The 25,374-nt window shown below is 41.9% G+C and overlaps 1 protein-coding gene across 1 annotated transcript in view; it reads right to left on the bottom strand.

Moving 5' to 3' along the window:
- ST6GAL2 (ST6 beta-galactoside alpha-2,6-sialyltransferase 2) overlaps window positions 1-25,374 on the bottom strand; it is a 182,191-nt gene that overhangs the window by 74,695 nt on the left and 82,122 nt on the right. Inside the window, exon 2 of the mRNA XM_065829552.2 lies at window positions 15,241-15,404. The gene's annotated coding sequence lies outside the window, so the exon portion shown is untranslated. The remainder of the gene's footprint in view (window positions 1-15,240; window positions 15,405-25,374) is intronic.

The raw sequence follows: 25,374 nt of genomic DNA, 5'->3' as shown, positions 1-25,374 counted from the left end.
AAATATGTTTTGAAGTCAGAAGCATTCTATTTCTTGCATTGTCATGTGATTTCAGAGGCAGAGCTTTGAATTACACTTGCAGTCTTTCTTTCTATTTCACCCACATTGTTTCAGATGCTTTATTTGCATTTGTCCCTGCAACAAGATGATGAACACTTTAATCTGAAGAAACTGATGCCCATTCTGACATCTCCAAAAACGCATGTGTTGTTTCCGTCCCTGTTGTCAGGGAAAGGATGGAGCTGCAATGCAGCAGTCCTCTAGGTAGGCCTTTATTCAAAGCTGGATCGAAGAGTAACAGTTAACTGTAGCTGTTCCATGTGATTCATTTCTGACATACTTTAGGTCATTTGAGTATTATTATTGCTCTGTAACAGACTAGCACCACATAATAGCCACTCCTCAGATGAGAGGAGTAACACCTAGCCAAATAATCATCAGTATCCTGACACAAGAGAGTTCAATCCCTTGCAAACCTCTTACCCTACCTCTTAGAATAGCTGCTTGTTTTCATTTGTTCTGTTTTGTTATTTTTCTCCTTTCTCTGCCCAAAAGAAAAAAAAAAAAAGAAACACTTTGTGTAGATGTTTTATGTTTCACAAGAACAGCCTTGCGTTTCAAGTAGTGAAACATCTGAAGGAGTTAAGCCTGTATATGGGCTATGTACAGCTCTCAGTGGTTAGAGATCAGGGCAAAAAGGGAATCAATTTTTTTCCCTGCTTTTAGAGCACAAACTACTGAATGTGCAAGATTCAATATCAGGTGGTAAGCATTTCTGTGGATCTAGGCTGTACTTGCAGCAAATTCAGTGGCACCACGTATGTTCCATAGGGAATATGTACTTGTTCCACAGGGAACAGGGTTTCAGGGAATGTGGAATGCAGTCAGTTGGAAACGGTTCTCTCTACTCACCTCATCTATTGTTTCTGATTATTTTCAGAGTCCTCAGAGATGCCTTCATATAATAATGTCTCCAGGAACAATTTTTAATGCATTCAAAAGAGCCGGACCAGGAAATGAATATGTATTTACAAATGTATTTTCATACAGGAGTTGAGAGTCTATTTTAATGAAACAAAACTTGTACTAATGAATCACGTTAAGCAAAGGAAGACAGATCATCTCCTTTCACTCTGGGGAGCCTATGCCCATATTTCCAGGATGTCATGCAGTGTACTACTGATTCAGACTTTATTTCCTAATACTCCAGACACAGCCCCTTCTCTCCTTCCCCCAAATTCTGAAAACTTGATTATTAATTTAAACACTGCAGGGCTTGCAATTCAGTTGAGTATTGCTAGGAACAAGTCTCTGACACTTTGGGGAAAAATCTGAATATAATATACTTGAAAAGCTTGAGAAAAAAACAGTCTTAATATCTATATAACCAAGTCTCTCAGCTTGCTTTCTTTTCTCATATCTCTTAAATCTATGCCCACACCAAACAGTTTGAGTTGGTCCACAGAAACATTGGTTTCTTAGTTCTTCCAGTAATTTTGCACCTCTCTGGCATCCACAGGACTATGGTAAGCCTAGCAAATTAATCCTGTCTGTGCTGTGAGTCAAGAAAAATGTATCTACAGCTATTGTATTCAGTTTAATTTGACAGTGTTATTTTCTACTTCTCTGACTCTGTGAACTCAGCAGAGTTTGGGAGGGTGATTCAGCTGACCAACTGCTGGACATTTATTTCAGGATGAAAGAAAACTCTCCCCATACTCCACCACTGTATTGACTAGCTCTCCACTGAGTATAAATAGAGGGACATTATGGATCTAGCTTATGTGTAAACACCTATATGTAGGTAATTTGGGTGTCCCTAGTCTGGAGCTGGAGCTCCTGTTAAGCATATCTGCATAGGCACAAAGTTTTGGGAGAAGATAGCTTTTAAATGCTGCTTTGGACAGAAAGATAAAAGATGAAGAAAAAAAGTAGTTGTTCATAGATTTGAAAGTGGACAAGTTGATGAGAATGAGTGTCCTGGCAAAGCCAAGAGTCTAGGTCTTACATGAGAAGTAACACTGAAAAGAAAGTAGATGTCACAATGGTTTGCTCATACCTGTTTGGCCTCTAGGGTCAACATCAACATAATCACAGTTTGTCTCAGGGATGCTCCTCTTCAGAGTGGTCCACTGAAGGCATGGCCAGTGCCCAGAACCCAAACCCTTGAACTCAAGCTCTGAGAAAGTGAAGGAGATGTCAGAGTGTGGCTTAGGCTGGCCAAGTACATGTAGCACTGACCTGTGCTGAGCCAAGCCCTCAGGCATCGCAGACATTTTTAAAAGGAATGTAAAACTAAATCGAGCAAAAAGAATCCCAAAAGCAGAAAAAGCCATAAGAAAAGCATCATTCTCCCTGAGAAAAGTTCTCCTCCTTGTGTAATTAAGTTTGCTCAATTTAAAGTAAATCCTCTCCTGTCTGTTCTTTTTATGCTGAGATGCTGTGCACTTGGCAAGGCTCTTGCTGAGGCAATGTCCTTCAGAACGTGGGCAGACAATTTTCCAGTGCTAATAAGGCAGCAGGGGAGTGTGTGCAGTGGTCTCAGGGAGTGTGGTGGGAGCTGTGTGCTGGGGGAGGGCTGGCAAGCTCAGGTCATGCTTGCAGAACAAGCTTATTTCCAGGCAGAGCCTTATTTACAAATGCAATTTCAGCAGTGTTCATCACTGTAATCAAACTGGTTAAAAATAAACTGTTGTTACATAGTCTGGCCACTCTGTTAGTTTGGTACTAAGAAAGAAAACAGATGTATTTCTGAAGTTTTGGATCCAAGGAAACCCTTGTATGTGCACATGTGAAGTTTATGATCTCTTGATTTTCAGTCCCATCTCTCTCACTGCACTCCGGGTTACAATGATGGACCTGAGATTTTTTTGGATGGAAACAGCTGGAGTGGGAAAAATGCACGTAAAGACTTGTTTACACTAGCAAGTCTTGCAGCTTTAATGGCACCAGTAAAGAAACCATTCTTACTTCCTTGGGTCCCCGTGCAACTATACCAGTTAAACGTGCTTCTAGAGCTTATTCTGCTTCGGGTTGCAAAATGAGTTCCTCTAGTCCAAATTATACTTTCATACTGGTATAATTACACCTAAACTGCAGCTTCCAGAAACAGATGTGAAACAAGCATACACACACACACAAAAAAAAAAGCATACATCATTGTGTGCTAGTGAAAATAGCTATAGCAGGATGAAGCCTCTCTAATACAGACCAGGCCTAAATGTCAGGCAAACACGTGGCATTCTGAGTGGAAGTGACACCCTAGAGACTCTGTTAACTGCAAACTCTTGTCAAGGTATACAAAAGTATGTCTGCTCCACATTTCTTCGGTATTTAGCAATGCAAAATCTCTTTCCCTATCACGTGCATCAGTAGGAGAAGGCAATGACTGCATAATTCATGCTGAAACACATTCACTGCATTAATTTAGATAGCTATGTTAAACCATTCTGAAGGTTTTTCACAACACATTATGCAATGCTATCGGTTTATTCCCCTGGATTCTTCTTTCTATGTACCTCAGGATTGCTTCTCAGCATCCAAGACGGTGAGTCCTGTGCAGCATGAGATATGCACTTCTGATCTCCTTCCCACATAATTAAAAAATGTCCTACAGTGGCACTCAAGGAGTTTTTGTTGTTTTGATGGGTCCAAGTGTTCCCTTGAATGAGGCTTCCCCAGACTCTTGCTTAACCTGTTCACCAGGGAAGAACTGACACTATGAACTAGATGTCAGAGCTGGCTGAGCTGTCCCTGCACTGGATAGTCTTCCAGATCCTTCCCCTTCCCTAAGACACAGCAAAAATGCGCCTATAATAATATGCTACTCCAGTGTGTGAGGCAAGCCAAGATAAATGCAGATAAAGTGAATTTCCCTGCTTCTACTATGGGCAGTGCAGGCTGCATCTACGCTGTCTTAGCAGAGTCTTCTGTGCCCCAGCACCAGGGATGTGACTCTGCAGTGTCTAGAACTGGGCTCAAGCTTTCTCTTGCACCACTCTTGACTCCCTTCTGCCCCCGAAGAGGTGGGAATTGAGTGTGCATACAACACTGACAGACTGGGGGTTTAAATGATGAGAGTTGAGGTGCTAACAATACTGACATGTCTGAGTTTGCCCAGGTCTTATATGGAGCAGACAAGCAAGTTTGCTCATGTTTTAATATACCGTTGAACCACAAAACTAGCTGCACTGAAGTTTCATTTTTCTCCACTCCCAAAACCAGGATTGGAAAATACGCACTGAGTGTGGGGGGTCATAGCTTACCTCAGTGACAGGGTAAAATATTAGGAGGACCCAGGGGCAGAGCTGGCTGAGAGTATGACAGTCACCATACTTAAATCTCTTTGCAACAGTAGGTCAAAGTGAGCAAGCAAGAGAGTTACATTGATCTGTTTGTGGAGCCTGTGCAATCACAGAATTTCTGTCTACTCTTGATCAAAAGCCTTGGTTGTGGCCTCCCAGGAGAAGTTTTTCCTTAGAGCCCTTACCCTTTCAGCACATTCTATGGAGATGTTTCATGTCAACCAGGGAGCTCCTTCTAATGCTAAATATACGTCCATCACAGCTCTATAGCTGAAGCTTATAAGGCAGATCAAAGTTCCACCCTGTGGCATGGTAGCCGGCACCTAATTTTAAAAACACAAGCATGCTCTTTAAGAAAACAACCAAGTGAAACCAACAGACATTGTAATTTAAATAGGAATGGTGTTTAGACCCCTTTTCCTGTATTGCTTGTAAAAATAGATGCTGCATACACTCTCCATATTTATATGCATATATTCCTACATATAGTGACTGCCAATCACTTTGTACAGAGTATACAGGTTGAAATAGCAAGTGTTTGCAACTTGGGAAATGCCAGAACTAAGATCACTCAAGCAACCTGAAGGTGAGTCTGTCTGAATTATCATGTGGCACTTTTTTTCCTCATAGAATATCTGCCTCTTTCAGGGCCCTGAGCAGCCCTGGGTGGTGATGAATGAGCACTGTGCAGTGGGGGAATCAGCTAGCTGTAGGACATGTGTCTCCTGTATCAAAATTCAACCGCAGCATGAAATATTTTAGCTCAGATGGCTGTGATTTCTGCTGTCTAAAGACCAGATGATTCTAAATCTTACAATGCAGAGCAGTAAGAATTCTTTTTGTAAGCCATGAACCTGCTCTTATTTCTTGTAAAAACTAAAGCCTATTCTTTCAGGATTTGTGGTTCTTATACTTTTTTTCCCCTATTGAGCAGAGCTGAATGGGGTTGGTGAGCTTTTCATTCTGCAACAGGTCTCATCTCAGACTTTTCAGAATTTTTCGCACAGCCACTCTACAACCAGAACAAATGCTCACAAGCCCATGCTACAACAAGGAGCATTTAAGGATTCCAACATCTATTAACAAAAAGGGGAAAAGAAAGTACATTTGAGAAGCATTCAAGGTGCTTCACCATTGTTTCTTAGAGCTCCTGTCCTTACACATCTGGTGCTTAATCTTTTCCACAAGAAATAAACTGGAGCACAACCAGTAAATTTCAAAGAAAAACATTTATAGCTTTGCCATATCTCCACTAGTCATTTTGAAGTCTGACATAAGAAGACCAGCTGCAATGGATATGTTTACAAACGTGAATTTTTTTAACAATTGATGACCACATGCCAAACCATAAATGCTGAGTGATTAATTATCCAGAGTGCCTTGTGAATCATAAAGGCAATTAATCTTTTCATTTAGCTGAGCCCTATTGCAGGACATTATCAAAGCTGTTTAAGACAAGTAAGCAAGAAGGTAAACATGTCCCAAGGCAATCCTAAGTAGTAAGATAACTAAAAAAACCCCAAACTCAACACAAATGTACATAACTATTTAATCAAACGATAAGTTATTCTGTCATTTATTAATTGCTTCCTAAATTATATATCAGTTATTATACCTAGAAGTGATTTTCTGCTTCTGACAGACTTCTGCACACATAATTTCTCTTGCAATCAGCGAGATTTTAACATACAGGTGTAGGAAAGTTTTTCTTCTTTATTATTTGGAAATGTTTGGTAGCAGAATGGATGTGTGCATAAGATCCAACCCTGAAATTAAGAGAATGGGGCTTCCAGTTCCACCCAAGACTTCTCTTTTAACATTTGTGTAAAGGTGTCCAAGTTACCATCTGCCTTTACATCAAGGCTGCCATTAAAACTTTCCTATGTCCCACTTGTGAGGATAAAGTCAAGAGTAATAACTAGGTGACAGATCTAAGGGTGATGTGGGTAATCTAAGTACAGACTACACCTCATACACACAAATGGGTCAAAACCTCTGTCTTCGATTTACAGATACATTTCAATGGGGATGAAATTGCCTTTACAGAAATCAAGCTAAGTTCACTGGAAGATCTCACCAATATAATTGGCAGCAGCTTCCTAGGGAGAGGAACTGCTGGAGGGATCAGGTACTGGGGGCAAAAGGACATTAAACACACTCTACCAGCTGCAGACTGCAGACGGTGCAGTAGCACTCCCACTGAGAAGTGATGGATGATGATAAGACACAGCCAAATTGTCTCTGCAATGCTCATGAGTCCTGGCTGTGCTCAGGAAGCGAGTTCCTCCTGGAAATCCAAAATCCTGGACCTTCCTCCACTGGAGCAGAGCAAGAAGGAAAGGAGAGGAGCAAACCGCTTTGAATGAAAACCATGTGCACAGTGTGTGCAAGGGGCACATGGCTGAGGCAGATATGTTTTATACTTTATGGAAGTGGCCCCTGGGAAACTTCTATTTGGATGTTTTATGAATATAATACTTGTTCCGCCATATGCTCAGCCATTTAGTCTTTAAGGTCTCTGTGCTGCAAAATATAGCCACGAACAGAGTGGTGTGATCTTGTGAAGCTTCATTGACTCAAAGGGATTCTCACTGGTGTGCAGGCTGTGTGCAGCCTAAAAAAAATCCAAAGGAGCTGGTGTCTGGTCCACACAAGACTTCGCATGGCACCGAATTGAATGTGTCTGTGGGTGGTGTTAAACTTGGAGTGTGGTCTGTCATTTAGAATGCCAGTGCACTAAAAAGAGATTGGCAGGAAGATGTTGTCTAGGAATAGAAATGCCACGTGTTAAGTGGGGATTTTTTTTGAAAGCTAGGTGAGAAAATGATTTTGTTATTGTGCTAGATTTTGTTTGCTTGTGTTATTTCGAAGATGTGGCATTTGGTGTTATTGCACTCCAGCAACTCTGGAGCTATTTGATAGAAATCCTGGAAGCTCTGTTATCACAGTAGACCACTGCACATTCAGAAAATCTGTCTATCATTTGGGTGTTGCTATAGCAACAACCTAGTTCCAGCTGGAAAAAACTGGTTCACTTCTGCCTGCACACACTGAACTACAAGCTTGCTTTCTCCCATTGAGCAGTAGCAAAATGTCTTTTAGCATCTGAGGCATAAAATAGCATCTAGGAAAGGGAACTCCATGGAAAGGACACCACCCTACACTCCTGACGTGTGCTAGTAACTAACCTATTTACTTTCAGATGAATAAAATGTTGTATTTCTAAAAGAGATTTCCGATAATTATTTCCAGTTTTGTTGCTGAACTCAAGTCTATATTAAGAAAAGCATTCATGCAGCTTTTTAACCAATTAAGCACTTTCTTAGCATCGCTATAAATAAAAACGCAGTTTTCATGGTAGTTATTATCACTTTTCCTCCAGCTTTTGGAAGGGATGTGTGCTAACCCACAAACTATAGTGATTACAAATGATCTCCAGATGGTACCGTGGCAGGCCAGACTGATGGCATACTTAAGTCCAAATGCTCATCTTTCAAGTCACAAGCAAGGAAGTCTTTCAAAATGTGCCTGATGTTTCCCAGGAGGGAAAAGGAGGCTCAGGGGAAACCTTATTGCTCTCTACAACTACCTGAAAGGATGTTGCAGCATGGAGAGTGTTGGTCTCTTCTCCCAGGTAACGAGCAACAGGATGAGAGGAAATGGCCTCAAGTTGCTCCAGGAGAAGTTTAGGTTAGATATTAGGAAACATTTCTTCATGAAGTATTGTCAGGCATTGGAACAGGCTGTCCAGGGAAGTGGTTGAGTAACCATCCCTGGAAGTGTTTAAAAGACATGTAGATGAGGTTTTTGGGGACATGGTTTAGTGCCAGTGTTAAGATAATGGCTGGATGCAATGATCTTGAGGGTCTCTTCCAACCAAAATATGATTCTATGATTCTGTGAAGAGGAGGTGTCCCTTGTGTCCCATTTGGACTCGGGAAGGACCTCTCCCGCACTGGTCCCAATGTTAGATCATTGGTGGCATTGGTGACAGAGAGCGTCAGCACTTCAGCAGCATGAGCTGTTTCTTTAGGCCAACATGGTTTAAATGTCCCTGCTCTCACAACTGTCCAAGCACGAGAGCAGTGTGCTGGTAACATGCCACCTTTCCACTGCAAGGTGGAAGAGAGTGACTTGACTAGTCCACCATTTCTTTTCAGGGGAAAAATTTCTGCAGGACATGTGTTGCCCTCACGCACTCCCCCACTGCTTGTAGACTCTGTCACCACAGGTCCCAAGGCAGCTCCCTGTGTCATTAGTGCAGTTGTTCAGGTGTAAAAGGATAATGCTGAGACTTTTGGTCACCTTTTCTTTCTCCTGCCTTCTCATGTAACAGTTACTAGTTCTTTTCCTGCAGACCGAGCCCATAAGTTTGTGTCTGCCTTGCTGAGGAGAAGGAAAAATAGGAATGCCATAAAGGCAGTGGGTTGCTATAAATGCAGATGATTGGACCATTAGTATGTGATTTGGGATTTGATATACAACTATCTCCATACAAAAAGCCTCCTGGAGGAGAAAAGAAACTCTCCTCAGTTGATCAAGTCAGATGCTGATCTGCTCACGGGGCTGGATGTTTCTCGGCCTTTTCTATTCTGACTTCCTCAAAGGATGGTCATGGACTGGTCCGTGCAACACTGTCACAACTCTGCTCATTCACAGACTAAGTTTAATGAGATTAATTCTGAGTGTTCTTTGTTACCTGTGGCTTCCTCCTCTCAATTTCCTGGCATACTTACCATCATGAGTGGGAAGAATTTAGGGGAAATTATTGTATTTTTTAATTTTAAGCAGATTTTTTTTTCTGGGATCATCTCTGAATATCTGACAGATCATCGATATTCCACAGACCAAGGCAATAAAATGCCGCTCTAAACAACCTCAGCTCTCCTTCTGTCTCATATTTCCTTTTAATCTCTCACCCTGAACCCAGCAGAGACACCGCTTTTCTCTGATGTCTGTCCCTCTGCCAGCGTCTTTAAAGTTTCAGCCTTTTTTATCCCAACAGTGAATAATGCAAGTACAATTTTAATAATGGGGAAGTTTTTCTTCTGATTGCTTCAACTCAGGCCTGTAGAATGTTGAGGCTCAAGCTATTGAACTGCCTCAACATTATCATGATGCAGAGATGTTTGCTTAATGAATTTCATCCCCAAATGATACATCAAGCAATACATGGAGTATTAATGCAATTGGTTTTGCAGCCCCCGTTCAAGTGGTACAGGCTTCACTCTTTCTCCTTTGTGCATTGGATGCTCTCTGAGGTGCCTCTCCTGCAAGCACCCTCGTGCATCTGTTTGCGGGTGGGGGAGGGTTTGGGGGCAGCCAAATCAATTGGCTACAATGGGAAGATCACACATGGAAGACTTTGTCTCGAATGGCCAATGCCTGTCAAAATTTCTGGAGCAGCAACTGTGTTTGGGATCCTGTTCTCTTAACTTAAGGTTCCTAATATTTGGGATGGAAAAAAACTGAAGTCTTAGTGTTTAGTTCTTTTCTTAGGACATCGCTCTGCTTTTAGCTCGAGTGGTGCATGTATTTTATGCTTGGAATCCTTAAACTGTTATGCATTCTAACATCTTTTATCTCTGCTAGTTCCCTCATGCACTTCACCCATAGCAAAATCATCAGGAACATTTATGAAGTTAATACGATGCACAACAGGTTTAACTACTTAGTCATTTTTCTCTTTCTTGTGTCATTTATGCACCTATGCATGTGGTTTTTAGAGATGGATGGGCTTCCTGGGCAGGGAAGATCAGGAAATACACCTTCTAGTAACAGCACAAGGTACTATTTAATTTTGTTTTTAACATGATTTGTGATGTACTGTGGCCAAGAACTTATCTTTCTTGTTGATAGAAACAGCTACACTTTCACACCTGTTAGGATCCTTTCTAAATTCATTTAAGCAGACACATTGTTAAGAGCATTTGTTGTTGAAGGCTGCCTTGTTGTTCCACTGTGGGTATGGGGTTTATTCTCCTGACATTCTGTTTTCACATCCGCTCATCCCTTTCTGAGCCTGGCTGGCCTGAGAATCCAACCTGTCTCTTGCATGTTATACTGCAAAGCTCTAACTATAGCCCAAGGGATCAGTGTTGAACAACATGATTTTTTAATGAGTACACTCTGTGTGGGTTGCTCTTGTTTAACATAAAAGAAAAGCATAATCCTTGCTCCAAGACATTTGCAGTCTAATGGCTGGATTGTGGCTCTAAGCCACATATGGTAGTGGGGGGAAGGTGCAGAGGGAGCTGCTCCTGAAGGCATTTTTACCAAGGCTCTGGGAGCTCAAAAAGCAGGAACTGCTGCTATTCTCATCTATAAACATATGGAACATGAGTAACATATATTGGTGGCCAAGGTCTCACGCAGAGGTGAGTCATGAAGCTTCCCTTTATGTCTGAATGCCAGCAATGATGCAGAGAGAAGGGTCCTTGCCCTCACTTTTTTTCACCTGTGCAGAACTACAGCAGAAGGACATACAGGGTTGTTACAGGTTCCAGCAGAGCAGACACTATTATCTTCCTCCACAGCTTTTTGCTATGGACATTGATAAGACAACGAAAGCAAGTGTCTTCCTGAGCAAACAGGTTGCAGTTGTTCAAATAGGAAGGGCAGATAGACATTTATGCTCAGCCAAATAACAGAGGGGAGGCCAAGAAAAAGTACTTTCCAGTCATGGCTGCTTATGCAGATTGGCCAGAGGTGGCATCATGAACCATGCATCCAGCCAGTGCATGACTCAGAGAGTGCTTCCTCTTCATCGCCAGCTTTTGAAGGTAGTAACTCACAAAATATCTTGATCTGAAACTTTCATAGAAGTGAGCTTCTTAAGCCACTAGTGTTCCAGTCCTACAGAGCAAAAAAACTTGCTCAACCGAGGAAGGAAAGTTCTTATTACTACACAGAAAGAGCATCTGTTCCTAAACAGCCAACTGTTTCTTAACAAATTTTTTCTGCAGGATATAGCATTTAAAACAGAAAAAAAAATTTCTAGTCCTCAGGCTAGTAAACAGAACCTTCCAGGTAAGAACTGATACTATAGATTCAGAGATTTTGTTTTCTTCTTGACATCAGAGAGGTATTTTGCCAAGAAAGAGACAATCAGAAGTAGGGTGGTAAGCAAATTATAGGGAAAGACATTGCAAAACCGAGAAGTAAATTCTGATTAGAGACTTGGGAATCTGCCAGGTGGCAAAGGAATCACTATTTAAGAAAGAATAGAACGAAAGAAAGAAAGATATAGAGAATGGGAAGGAGTCAGGAAGACCCAGGACACTCCCTGCACTTTTACATCCATATAAAGTGAAGATAAAATGGTGGAAAGAAAATTTGTAGAGACAACAGCAGATGAAATGAAGCTGGCTGGAAACTGGAATACTTTTAGAGTGAAGGAATAAACCAGTGGAAAACTAATGCTAACTTAGGTTAGAAAACTTCATGTTCTGCAACCATGTATGAGTTTAAAAAGTCCTATTCTAGTGATAGAAATGTGCATTTGTCCTTCAGAAATGCAACACACCATACACCAGTGTGCCAGACAAAAAAACTGGACTGTTGCAACTCTAAAGTCTATAAAAGATGTCAGAAATGCATTGTTTCAGTCAGTCTGATATAGTCAAAGAGGTGTAATCTCCCAGCATGGACAGAATTCCCAATACTGTCTCTTTTTTACATGGAAGATATGCAACTACTGAGAAATCTTCAGTGTAACCTAATTATGCATATAGTAAGAATTTTACCAGTATTACTATCTAAAAAAAAATAAGTCATTTAATAAAGTTAAGCCAATGTAAAACCTGTGTTCAGAACTGGTTAAATCAGGACTTACAAACAGCTTAGGCAGCCCTAATTTTCCAGTGTACCCATGCTTTGGGAAGAGAACCGTAGTGCCTTCACTGGCTCCCGAAATGAGACTGCAAATTCCAGCACTGGAATTCATCCACAGCCCAGCAGTCTTCTTGCAGAAATCCTGCAAAATCTACAAGGTGCCTAAATACAAATGTCGGTATATATGGAAAAAGGACTGGTGAGCTGGATACCTTGTCCCTATCCAAAGACAAAACTTTGTCTTTGATATTTCTGGTCAGATGTGACCAGCAGGCATGTTCAGCATGTGTCCAGTGCACATGAACAGCAGGGGGTTCAGGCTCTTTTCACAACGCCTTTGAGAAAGGCAAGGCCCTCTTTTCTGGTACAGTGGTTAAAACCTGTATACGGGGTGTGAGGAAGTTGCTTCAGTCACCTCATCAAGCCCAAAAATGTGCAGACCCTCAGGTCTGCCTCTGTAAGTGCCACACTGATGGATAGACTGAAAATGAGGATGAATGGGGCACTGTCCCACTCTTCTGTTGAACTGGGGGGATGATGAAGCCAGGAAAGTGCAAGTCACAGGTAAACAAGCAGAATCAGGCAAAGGGTGCCTGATCTAGCCTTGGGCTAGGGCATACTCACCTTTCCAGATAGATTCTTTCAGTATCAAGTGCAACCTTCCTGAAGCCTGTATGGACAGTACAATAATGTAACCTTTTGATGAGAGGCATATGCACCATGGATAACCTTATCAGACCTGCACACAGGCACACACAGGTTGAAAAACATTTGGCATAACAATACAGATTCTTCTTGCAGCCTTGCCAAGCATATCTGTGCCAATTCAATCAAACACAATAATGTATTGTTAAGTAATGAGTCTCCTAAAAAGGTCCAAACTCTGTGTTATGCCTCATAGGAACAACTGTGTGAGTGGTCCTTTTGTGCGCAAGGCTCTACGAGCTAATACAATTTGAAACCAACATCACTTTCATTTGGCTGTAGTTTCCTTCCAAGGGAAAGAGTAAATGGGGAACTGTGCAGACTTTTAGGCTTGATTATTTTTAATTACTGGTGCAAACATACAGGCATATTAAACATCTGATGAGGGATGGGAACCACACTTCCAAAACGCTGGCTCCAGCTCCCTGTTATTGCAGGCAGTCACATCTCACACACTTATTAAAACACTTTTTTCCCAAACACCATTATGCCTACATTAAGTGTTATGGTGGCACCACTATATGCTTAAGAAAGAAAAAAATAATGAAAGTAGTAATTCTTTGACCTACTTTACTTCAGGAGTGAAGCTTAGTCTAACCTCCCTGCTGGAGTACTGAGGTTTCCCTTACAGGCCTGGTAGGGGAGGCATTGATGACTCTGCACACTGGGCCGTATACAGATGGTATGTAAGGAACATTCTGCTTGCTGGGTTGCATACGCTGTCCTGCCAGTACAGAGAAATGTTCTCAGCACCTCATGGTTGCCACTGGACTCTTCTGCAGAGACAGTGCATACTTTCCCACCTGGCATTCTGCTACGGGACCTTGCTGTTGATTTAACAGTGGCTGGAATTTTTGTTCTTGTTTCTGGCTTGTCTTTAATCACCAGGGAGCTGACCTCAGAGAAGTCTCCTTCTGCCTGTCTTCCTGCCATTCTCAGCCCTCCTCTGCCCTGAGAACCAGGGCAGCTTCCCTCTCGGTTCTGTTGCAGTGAGCTCAGGGCATAGTTACCATGTAAATAAATAAGTAATTTCAAAAGTCAGACATACAATGAGAGGCATTATGCCAGGTTCAGATAAAATCCATAGGCCAGGTGAACTCTGCAGAAATATGCCATTTTTTACACTGTCAGAGAAACTGGTCTAATTATTTATTGTTTTATTTTTGAGGCTGTGAATGCTTGCTATATTACCTTTTGTCTTCCCATCTAACAATTTCGTTCCTTGCAGGAATGTGGCCACCGGAAAACAAGGAATGTGGGACTATGAGCAGAAGTGACATGGTAATACTTCACAAAGCTTGTTTACATAGTGGGGCAACCAGTGTCCTGATGATCAGAGATGTGCAAGAAGGTAGAGACCTTTCTGATGCTTGTGAATAATCAAGCCCTCAAGACAGATGAGCCATTGCCCAATAATATCTTTGGATGGAGCCTGAGGAACTGTTTTGTCCAGCCTTGTTGAGGCTTCCAGACATGCAGGCAATACTTCATGCTTGATTATATCAATCAGCAGCTAGGAAGAATCAGTGAAGACTCTTGATATTTATCTGGAAGGAAGAAAACTGGAGACAATCCCTATTTGTGCAGTCTCTGAAACTCGCTCAAGTATGGCCTAGGCATCTTTGTGTCAGGACACTGACATGTCATTACACCTGACCTCACACTTGGATGAAGTGATTAACAGCAATGTTATTATTATTATCATCTGATCATCACATAATAAAACATTCAAACAAAAGAAAAGCACAGACAAAGAAAAGACACACAAGACGGTATTCACAGTTAATGGAAACCTTTATCATGCCGATTACAGTGCCTTCAGCGTAAGTGTGACAGTTCGGCACAGGACACTGTTCATAGTGCTGTGGTATTCTGGTGCACATTTAACAGCCATAATCCTAACATCTTCCTCTGCCCCAAAACATTTAATTCCTAGTGTGCCTTAGTCTAGTAATTCAGAAACTGGTTTTTGTGCAACTGAGAGCTTAAAGTCAGCATTTTCGACTAACTAAACTCCCTAAACAAGAAGATTACACTTGATAAACTGTGACTGAGCTAAAGCCCCTGAATGTAAGAGCTGGGTACACTTCTGGTTTAAAAACTCCTACACCAAAACTTTTCATTACATCAGAACAATAGTTTGCAGACTTCCTGTTAGCTTTTAGGAATTTCTTCCTGTTTTTTTCCCAAAAAAGAACAGTATCCTCTCCCTTACCCCAATTTCAGATTTTTCTTGGACTTGAAGTGGTTAGTTTCAACTAGAAATTCTGAGAACATGCCCATTGATTTTCCATGACAAGTGAACTTCTCTGATCTAGTAGAATCATCCTCAGCACCACACCAGGTATTAATGTGGCTAGTATCCCACAGTAAGGGACCAGAAACATCATTAAAGTACCTGAGGTGAGATCTTCAGGTGATGGAAATCAGTCTAGCCCAAACATGTTCAGTGGTTGCTTGTTGCCTTCAAGGTGTTGGTCTGCGAATCTGCTGAGGCACTGATGGACTCCAGATTTCCACTCTACAAAATCCAGCTGCCCTGATTGCAAGAGGATTTTCTGTCTGTAAAGAGAACCATTAAATAATCATGTAGGTCCGCAACGAAAGAATAGATAAACTTCATAGAGTTGAATTGCGATACAGGGAGGGCACAAATCTGCAAGACTGAGGTGGTTCTTTCACTCAAATATTTATCTGCAGTAAATACTAAATAAAACCTATGAGTTACTCTTCTCAGAAACCTCTCATCTGAAGTCATGGTCTGGTTAAAAGCCGACTACCATGGTGTTCCAGGGGAATGTATGAAGTCCACATCTGCAGTTAAATTCAAGACAGGAGTGAATGACTTCGATCAGCTACAATCCAGGGCTTCCACATCCTGGCTGTCTATTCCATCTATAGAGACAAGTAATTATGGTTTGTTCAGTAATTATGGTTTGACTCAGATATCAAGAACACTTCTCCTAATTAATTCTTTAAAGTATTGATGTCTGGTAGCCCTGGATGGTAGGGTATGAGAACCACTCTCTTTTTGCTTGATCTTAAGCAGCACTGTGTTCCAAATTGCGATGGCAAAATTTGAAATTACTTTTATTCAAATGAGAATCTTTTTCGGCTGTCAAGAAAATAATTTTATGAATGTTACTTTTTTTTTTTTTTTTAATAGGCATGTAGCAACTGCTTTTCATAGGAAATAATGCTTACACCTTTACATTGGAAGAACAATACTGTGAAAAAATGACCTTAAATACCTTAGGGAGTGAGGATGTGTAAAATCATAGCTTTCAAAACAAAGTTGTGTTTAAAGCTAAGCATGATCACAACCTCTTAGAGTAGGTGTGATAATTTTCTAAAAACAAACCAGCATTTTTTCATCTCTCCAGTTCTGAAATGCAAATAACTATGTTTCAAAAAAAAAAAAATTTTTTTTTTTTTTTTGCACTCTGGTTATGAATGGCAATTTTCATACCTGAAAGCTGTAAAATGACTCAGCCATAAATCTTGCCAAAGCAGTATTTAGAGTGAGCACAGTAATTCAGCCTTAAATATGTGGTCATAAATAGGATTCTTTAATACATAATAGGGTCCAAAGTTTCATAACTCTCATAATAAATTTTGTTTTGGTCTGGAGAAAATGACAGGGTTCATGCTCAGATGTGGTAATTTAGATTTATAATTTCTTCTAAACAAGTTCATAAGACCCTAGTCTCCATATCGTTACTGAGTTTTGCAGGCAATATAAATCTTGGCCAGAGTTTTTACAGAAGGCTCATAATTTGTCCTAAAAACTCATGGCTATATTGAGTCACTTTCTGACGTCATTAAATTCATTTTGTTTTCTCTTCAAGTCTATAAAATCCTTTCTTGCAACACTATAGGCATTTCAGCCCTACAAGAAAATAGCAATTTAGAGGGATTTCACATTAAGTGACAGTAATTTTAATACCAAAACAAGAAAAACAAAACAAACCTGAGGTTCCAGTCCCATATTCGATATGTATCATTACTAAAAATCAGATGTACTGATCAGTGAAGCAATTTGCGGGCAGGACTTTGAGAGTGAGAAAGTCTGGGATTTCCTGGAAGCTCCATCATAGAGCTCCTGTGAGATGCTGGCCTCATCATTCAACTCTTGCAATGCTGCCAAGCCTCCGTATGCAAATTAATTAATCAACTCTTCCTTTCACATGCTTCTGAGATTAGAAGAAAAAAAAAAAGACTCTAGGTAACTCTTGCTGCTTTGCTTTCTAGGCAGTTGGGAATCCCAGGTTCCCACCACTACCTTCCATAACCAAACACATACCCTAATTTATTCCTGAGTATAATTTATATTCTCATGCAATCTCTTGGCTCTAGGAGCTGAAGTATTCACAAGAGATGTATCGTGACATCTGCAATGGGACCAAGAATTGGTAGCTACTGACCTTGGTGGGTCCTGCTTGCAATGAGAATGCTCTTCCGCTGATTGCATCTGCTTCACATGGATTTGCAAACATTTAGTTCATGTTTGCAGGTCTCTGAACTTCTCAGGAGAAAGCTGCAATATCTGTGCTGTGCACAAAATAGTCTACTACCTAACTTTGAAGTCTGCTCAACTGTTGGCCAGACAGCTGAAGAGGCTTATCCAAGTTCTAGAGCCCTTCATCTGCTCTATGAAGTGAAAAATCACTGTATTTATGTAAACAGAAGATATAGTGCCAGTAGGTGGCTCTTGAAAATATTTACTATGCTTTCTGTGCTTTATTGGACCAATAAAAGCATGTTACTGTGCGTTACAAATGGTTTCCTCTACACAGCGCTTTACATCATAGAATCATAGAATCATGGAATCATTTAGGTTGGAAAAGACCTTTAAGATCACTGAGTCCAGCTGTTAACGTAACACTGCCAAGTCTACCACTAAACCTAAGAACCTCATCTACACATGTTTCAAACACCTCCCGGGATGGTGACTCAACCACTTCCCCGGGCAGCCTCTTCCAATGCCTGACAACCCCTTCAGTTTGTAACAAGGGTGAGGGGCTTTTCCTGTGCTCTGTTACACTGGTGCATATAAGTGTAACTCCACCTCACTTGCTGAAGTGGTTGTTGAGCACTGCATGTTGTTCCTTGGCATGTTTCTGCCTCTAGTCTCCAACACAGTTCCCTTAACCTTCACGGTGACCAGGCACCAGGCTTAGTGAGTACTGACTTGCAGTGGAGATATATTTTCTGACTTTTCTGGAATTGTATTTTTTGTAAGATTTAACTGCACACAAAATAACGACTAAGAAGGTTGTCTTTGATCTTTCCACAGACGTCCATGCTTATTTTATTTTACTGCACTTTGAAGTAATTGTAAAAAATGGTATGGAAATATAGAAGGAAATCTCTCTAGAGAAGGATGAGGAAATTAGTGCAGCTGGAGAACTATAAAAAAATAGAACTACAAGGGACTATGAGAGGTTGTACACCAAAAGCATTTGATTTAGCTTGGATTTTGGAAGATTACTGCAGTATAATAATGTCAAATCAATTTAAAATCATGTTTTGCAGCAGTATTGTGCTAAAAAGGAAGGAGACTTGTTTCTGAGTGCCTGACCAAATAATGGAAGTTGAATATTTTCTATTCCAAAGTCGATTTTGACACATGGACTCTGCCTTTCTTCCCACTCCTCGTATCCCATGACAGTGTAGCTTCTAAGAGTTATTGCACTTGTAGTTGGCGATTTCTTTTCAGAAATACAAGAGAGAGCAGAATCAGACATGGCATACCACAACATTTTATGTGGTGGTTTTGTAATGGGAGAAACAATATTGCTTGAAGCAGAAGGGGAAAATGATCCTCTGGTGTGCTTTTCTACCAGCAGCCAGGGAAAAGTAACAACATGGTGAAAAGCAATTTTATGTTTTGACCTCTCAGATTCTTTCTAAAGCACTTTCATGTGCTACAAGAACTGAGCTATAACCCCTGTACCCATTATTTGAATTCTCTAATCTCTTCCCATTACTCTGCCAAATCTGAGTTTCTTAATCCCTTCTCTTATTGGAGGGCAAAACCTGTCCTCCACCCATAGAGATTCAAGTGATATCAAAAAGCTGAAGAGAGAACCTGTGCACTTTCTTGCCTTTCAGCAAGGAATAAATTGGAAAAATGAGAAACTGCCTCTGAATGTTAAAGAAAAGGGAGAAAAAGATGTGGTGGGGGGGGTGAGACTGATTTTGTGTGCCCTGGTGTAGACTGTAAGTAATTCAACTGAAGTGGCAATGGCACAGGGGCCAGTACCACTGAGAGCAGAGTCAGGCTACTTCAACACATCTTGTCTCTATCACAATAGACATACATGAGGATAATTTACGATTTATTGCCATTGTAGATATGCTAGTATTCCTACACTACTTACAGTCAGCCAGTAAAGATTTTACAAGGCAGCAGGAAAACAAGAGAAACAAGTAATAACTTAGCCACTAAAGCATATATGCCATTGGTAAGATGCTGCAGAGATTTTAACCCTTTTCATGCTTTTCTGAAATGCTCTTTGTGTACTCAGGAGCTGCCATGACAGACTGTAACACTCTCATACTTCTGAGAGCTCAGGAAAGCTTTCTGCCTGGACAAACAAGTTAACAAAATATCTGGCTATTCATTTGGAGGAAAAGATCAGTGCAAACCAAATCTTGTATCCAAGAGGGGCCTCTATGTGATCAGCAGGCCTTCTGATTCATTGGCAAAGTTAAGAGGGGCCTCCAAACACTTTTTCTAGGAAAAGGCAGGTAAACATGAAGCAACTGCAGTGAACAAGGAGAGGCTGTTGAATCTCAAAATGGGAAAGCTAATCATTGCAAACATGCATTGTAAACTGTGGAAGAGTCCTAGAACATAACTCCCTTTCATCCCACCGTTTTGAGGGTCTTGGGCTGAATGATGCGCATTCACTCTGGTTTATAGAAAATAAGCACAAGATAACTGGTTTTAATGACAACAGACAAGTTGAAAGAAATAATGCCTTAATCTCCATAGTGGAAAAGAGCCTCTCAGAGATAAAAAATTTACTATTTCCTCTAACAAGGGCTTCCAGACCACAGTACATCAACCACTTCAAACTGACCCATGCCTGGGCAGAGACAGGACTAGTGGTGGTTTGGCTGTCAGAGTTGCTTTCTGACTTTCTCTGCCGATGGCTCCTGACCAAACCTGGGTTGACTCTGCAGTCTATATCCACTCAGGGACAGGCTCTGCTAGGTCATCTTTCACTCTGGAGCTGAAAATGTAGATGCTAGCTCCTCAACTGGAAATATAGATGCTAATTCTGTTCCTCTCCTTCCCACATTTCTGCTCTGTTATCCTGCTTTGCGTAAGCACAGAGAGAAGCCTGCAGTGGGATTCCAGATCCGGAGTAATCCACTCACACTTGTCTAAGTGAGACCCAGGGTACAGCGTAAGGCCATGAAGCACTCTGGAGCTTTTTGGGAAGCTGGATTGGATGCTTTAATATGCGCAATAGATAAATCAGGGTTGCATTGACGCTTGTATTACATTCCTAAATTATGTGACTCCTGATTTTTGTGGTATTAAATTTGCAATTGCAGTGCCTCAGTCATTTCATGCAGTAACAAATAGACCCATCCGAACTGTAAAAAAAGGGACCATTTATTTGCATTTTTCAGCATGTGGAACAGACAATCCAACCCCAAAGTTTTCACTGACTGACATGCCAAATTGTCATTCATACACACAAAATCCATTTCAAGGTTACTCATAGGTGAATGGTTACAGGATCAGCCCCACAGAATGCACTTGTTTTAACTTGCCCTTGCATTGCCTTTAGTCTGTCCTGGTATCCCTACTGAAACTGTATCTGGGCATTGTGTTAAACTAAAGTCTATGTATTTTTGTCTCCACAGTTCTGATAGGACAAGTCACAAGAGCATTTTGCTGTTGATCAAGCAGAACCTTTGCAGTGAGTAGTCTGCCAGTGGAAATACACTGGCATATGGAAACTGAGATTGGAGCAGGTATATGGATTTTGACAGAAAATTTAATTATATTAGCCAGTCCTATCTCCTTGTGCTCTCAATTACTTCTGTTAATGATATATTAAAATCAATAAAACTATGTTAAGTAAAAGAGGAAAAGAAATTGCATCAATTGTGTCTGGAACTCATTCCTGAATCTTCCAAATTGCTTTCCTAAAATGAAGATATAAGTTTTTCCCAGCTCTCTTGTGGGTGAAGTTTTCCTCTTTCACATGAAAAAGTAACTTGTATCTAAGAAAAAAATCAAATTAACACTGTGATAGGGTGCTCTTTCTTTCAGGGATCTTGCGCTTCACCTATGTGCATGTAAATGCTGCTATGACAGCCACATTCTTGTTATAACCACATTTTTTCTCAATAGTCGTCCTCCTTTTTGTTCCTTATCAATCAATCACTGGTGAACTGTCTTTACCCTCAAAATCCTTCACTGCTTGGCAATACCTTGACGGTGATAACCATCAGTTTTCATCTTCTTAAGAACTATATCACTGTTGTTCTGAGCTTATCATAAAATAAAAAAAAAAAAAAAAAAAAAGCCGCTCAGTCCAGGACCACCTATCTAAGAAGTGCTCGAACAACAACTAGGACAAAACTTTATACTGGGCAAAGAGACATCCCCCTGCACTAGCAATACCACCATCATGGAGGTGGTATGCTACTAATGCTACTGCGATGTAAACAATACGGATCCCAACTGTCATTTAAGTTTCACTCAAATTTACTACACTGATGTACTTCTGCCAGTGTACACCTCAGGGTTCCTAAGGATCTTGTTGCCTAAATATTAAGAGCATCTGCTGCAGGGAGGAGAGACGCTCTGAATGAGATCCCTTGTGGAGGACTGGGATCTATGTGAACAATATCAGTTCCAGGGGTGGACTTCAGAAGTCATGGGGTTAATAAAACTCCAATTGCCTGATGTGCAGAGTTTTATTAACGAAAATGTGTTTCCGTTTCTACAGGATCTTTTCAACATGGCTGGGCACATGTATTATTTGCCTGGTAACCTTCAAGTGGATGTGAATTTACTGATTTAGCAGTGGCAGGGGGTGAGACGGGACAAAGGGAAGTGAAAGACTAAAGGCATTGTTGCTCCTTCATTAACACCAGTTGTTTCAATGCAGGTAATGTAGCCATGGGGTCACACGGCAGTGCTGTCCCCCCTTCAGGTTCAGGCTGGAGCTGAACTTATCATTGTTAGAAGCAAAGACACATATTTCTGTGGTCCAGGCTAAGCGTTGGAGGTGGTTTCTTCAGGAACTGTTATGGTCCTGGAAAGCACATTGATCGTGAAAGCCCTCACATACTTCCATTGCAATGTTTTTGTCCTACAGCAAACATCCCTTCTCATTCTGTGTTATAACACTGATTTGGATTCAGCAGCAGGGTCTTGAGGTTGTGCAGAAATCTGGCAAATTTACTGGCAAATCTCCAGATAGAGCTCAAAAGAGAGAGATAATATTCATAGAATCATAGAATCATAGAATGCTAGGGATTGGAAGGGACCTCAAAAGATCATCTAGTCCAATCCCCTTGCCAGAGCAGGAGTGCCTAGATGAGGCTACACAGGAACGTGTCCAGGCAGGTTTTGAATGTCTCCAGAGAAGGAGACTCCACAACCTCCCTGGGCAGCCTGTTCCAGTGCTCTGGTACCCTCACTGAGAAGAAATTTCTTCTCAAGTTTAAGTGGAACCTCTTATGTTCCACTTAAACCCATTACCCCTTGTCCTATCATTGATTGTCACCGAGAAGAGCCTGGCTCCATCCTCGTGACACTCACCCTTTGTATATTTGTAAACATTAATGAGGTCACCCCTCAGCCTCCTCCAAACTAGAGACCCAGCTCCCTCAGCCTTTCCTCATAAGGGAGGTGCTCCATTTCCTTAATCATCTTTGTTGCCCTATGCTGGACTCTCTCCAGCAGTTCCCTGTCCTTGAACTGAGGAGCCCAGAACTGGACACAATATTCTAGGTGTGGTCTCACCAGGGCAGAGTAGAGAGGAAGGAGACCTCTCTCAATCTACTAACCACCCCCCTTCCAATGCACCCCAGGATGCCATTGGCCCTCTTGGCCACAAGGGCACAGTGCTGGCTCATGGTCACCCTGCTGTCCACCAGGATCCCCAGGTACCTCTCCCCTACACTACTCTTTAATGGATCATTCCCCAACTTATACTGGAACGTGGGGTTGTTCCTGCCCACATGCAAGACTCTACATTTGCCCTTGTTATATTTCATTACATTTTTCCCCACCCAACTCTCCAGCCTGTCCAGGTCTCACTGGATGGCAGCACAGCCTTCTGGCGTGTCAGCCACTCCTCCCAGCCTGCTGTCATCAGCAAACTTGCTGATAGTACACTCTAGTCCCTCATCCAAGTAATTGATGAATATATTGAACAGTACTGGCCCCAGCACCAACCCTTGAGGGATTCCACTAGATACAGGCCTCCAAACAGACTCTGCCCCATTGATCACGACTCTCTGGTTTCTTTCATTCAGCCAGTTTGCAGTCCACCTCACTACCCAATCGTCCAGATCACACTTCCTCAGTTTAGCTATGAGAATGCTGTGGGAGACTGTCAAATGCTTTACTGAAGTCAAGGTAGACCACATCCATCGCCCTGTCATCATCTATCCACCTCATTATATCTTCATAAAAGGCTATGAGGTTGGTCAAGCATGACTTCCACTTGGTGAAGCCATGTTGACTGCCCCTAATGACCCCCTCATCCTTGATACGCCTTGAGATGGCACCAAGGATAAGTCGTTTCATTACTTTCCCAGGGATGGAGGTGAGGCTGACTGGTCTATAATTACCCCAGTCTTCCTTCTTGCCCTTTTTGAAGACTGGGGTGACGTTAGCTTTCCTCTAGTCGTCAGGCACCTCTCCCGTCTCCCAAGACTTGGCAAAGATGATGGAGAGTGATCCAGCAATGACCTCAGCCAGCTTCCTCAGCACCCATGGGTGTATCCCATCTGGTCCCATGGATTTGTGAATGTCCAGATTGCTTAATTGTTCCTTAACCCAGTCCTCATCAACCAAGGCAAATTCTTGCACCATTCTGACTTCCTCTGGGGCCTCAGGGGTACGGGGCTTCTCAGGACAGCCTCCGGCAGAGTAGACAAAGACAAAGAAGGCGTTCAAGAACTCTGCCTTCTCTGTATCTTCTGTCACCAGGGCACCCACCCCATTCATCAGTGGCCCTACATTGCCTCTGGTGTTAGTTTTATCTGCCACGTATTCGAAAAAGCTCTTTCTGTTGTCCTTGACCCCTCGTGCCAGCTTTAATTCTAACGAGGCCTTAGCTTTCTGTGGCAGGATGCAAGCCCCCCTCTCTCCCCCCACCTCCTTCAGTATGGAAGGAGTAGGCACATCTCCCTCCCTCTCTGCTGTTTGAGACTAACAGCTTCTTTTGTTTGGCCCCAGAGCACCCTGGCCAGGGCCATTAGGAGAAGGGAGTGCCAAGGCACCAGTGAGCCACTGGGTGCCTGCGGCCAGTGTGGGGGATGTTTGGAGGCTTCAGGGGCACCCCACAGCCAGTGTGGGGGTGCAGAGAAGCTTCTGGAATACCTACAGTCAGATCTGATCAGCCAGTATAAAAACGGGATTCTCGTCGAGACTCTGCCCATTGTCGTGGGTCTCTCGGAGCACGAGCAAGATGCTGCCACAGAGAGCCCCCCACCCCGGGATGGAGATTCCGCTTGCCTTGACACCACGTGTGTGAGTAAAACTTCTCGCAGGATTGCGAGTATATTTATACTTTCCGTGCACATATGCACATGTAACTTTCCGTGCTCAATATGAGCACGTGTAAAATTAACCCTTGCATAATCGCGGGTGTATTTTGCTTCCGTGCATAATACAAGCACGTGTAACTTTCTGTGCACATTTGCACGCGTGTTTTCCATGCTTAATACAAGCACATGTACTTTCCGTGCACATATGCATGTGTAACTTTCCGTGCTCAATATGAGCATGTGTAAAATTAATCCTCGCATAATCACGGGTGTATTTTCCTTCCGTGCATAATACAAGCACGTGTAACTTTCTGTGCACATTTGCACGCTTATTTTCCATGCTTAATACAAGCACGTGTACTTTCCGTGCACATTTGCGCGTGTAACTTTCTGTGCTCAATATGAACATGTGTATAAATTATTTCCTCGCACAATCACGAGTGTATTTTCCTCCCGTGCTTCCATATAAGCACATGTAATATTCAGTGCACATTTGCACGTGTAAGTAAATTAACCCCCACAGGATTGCGAGTGTATTATAAATTTACCTGCACACAATCGCGAGTGTACACTTCCCATACTCACTACGAGTACCTGTATCTCTTTAAAATAATCCCGCACCATGTTCAAGCAAGCGTGGACTCCTCTGGGACTCAGGGATGTCTCCGGCATTGTTTTGGGTGAAGCCACGTGCATGCACTCTGTGGACCACCTGTTGTATTAGTTGCTGCTCCTTAATAATTTTCCTCAACTGATATCCGAACCTGTATTTAAGTCA

Source organism: Patagioenas fasciata, chromosome 1 (assembly GCF_037038585.1).
Source record: "Patagioenas fasciata isolate bPatFas1 chromosome 1, bPatFas1.hap1, whole genome shotgun sequence".
NCBI classification, from domain to species: Eukaryota; Metazoa; Chordata; class Aves; order Columbiformes; family Columbidae; genus Patagioenas; species Patagioenas fasciata.
Note: the sequence above shows the minus strand (reverse complement) of the source record. Positions and strands in the feature narration are given on the sequence as shown.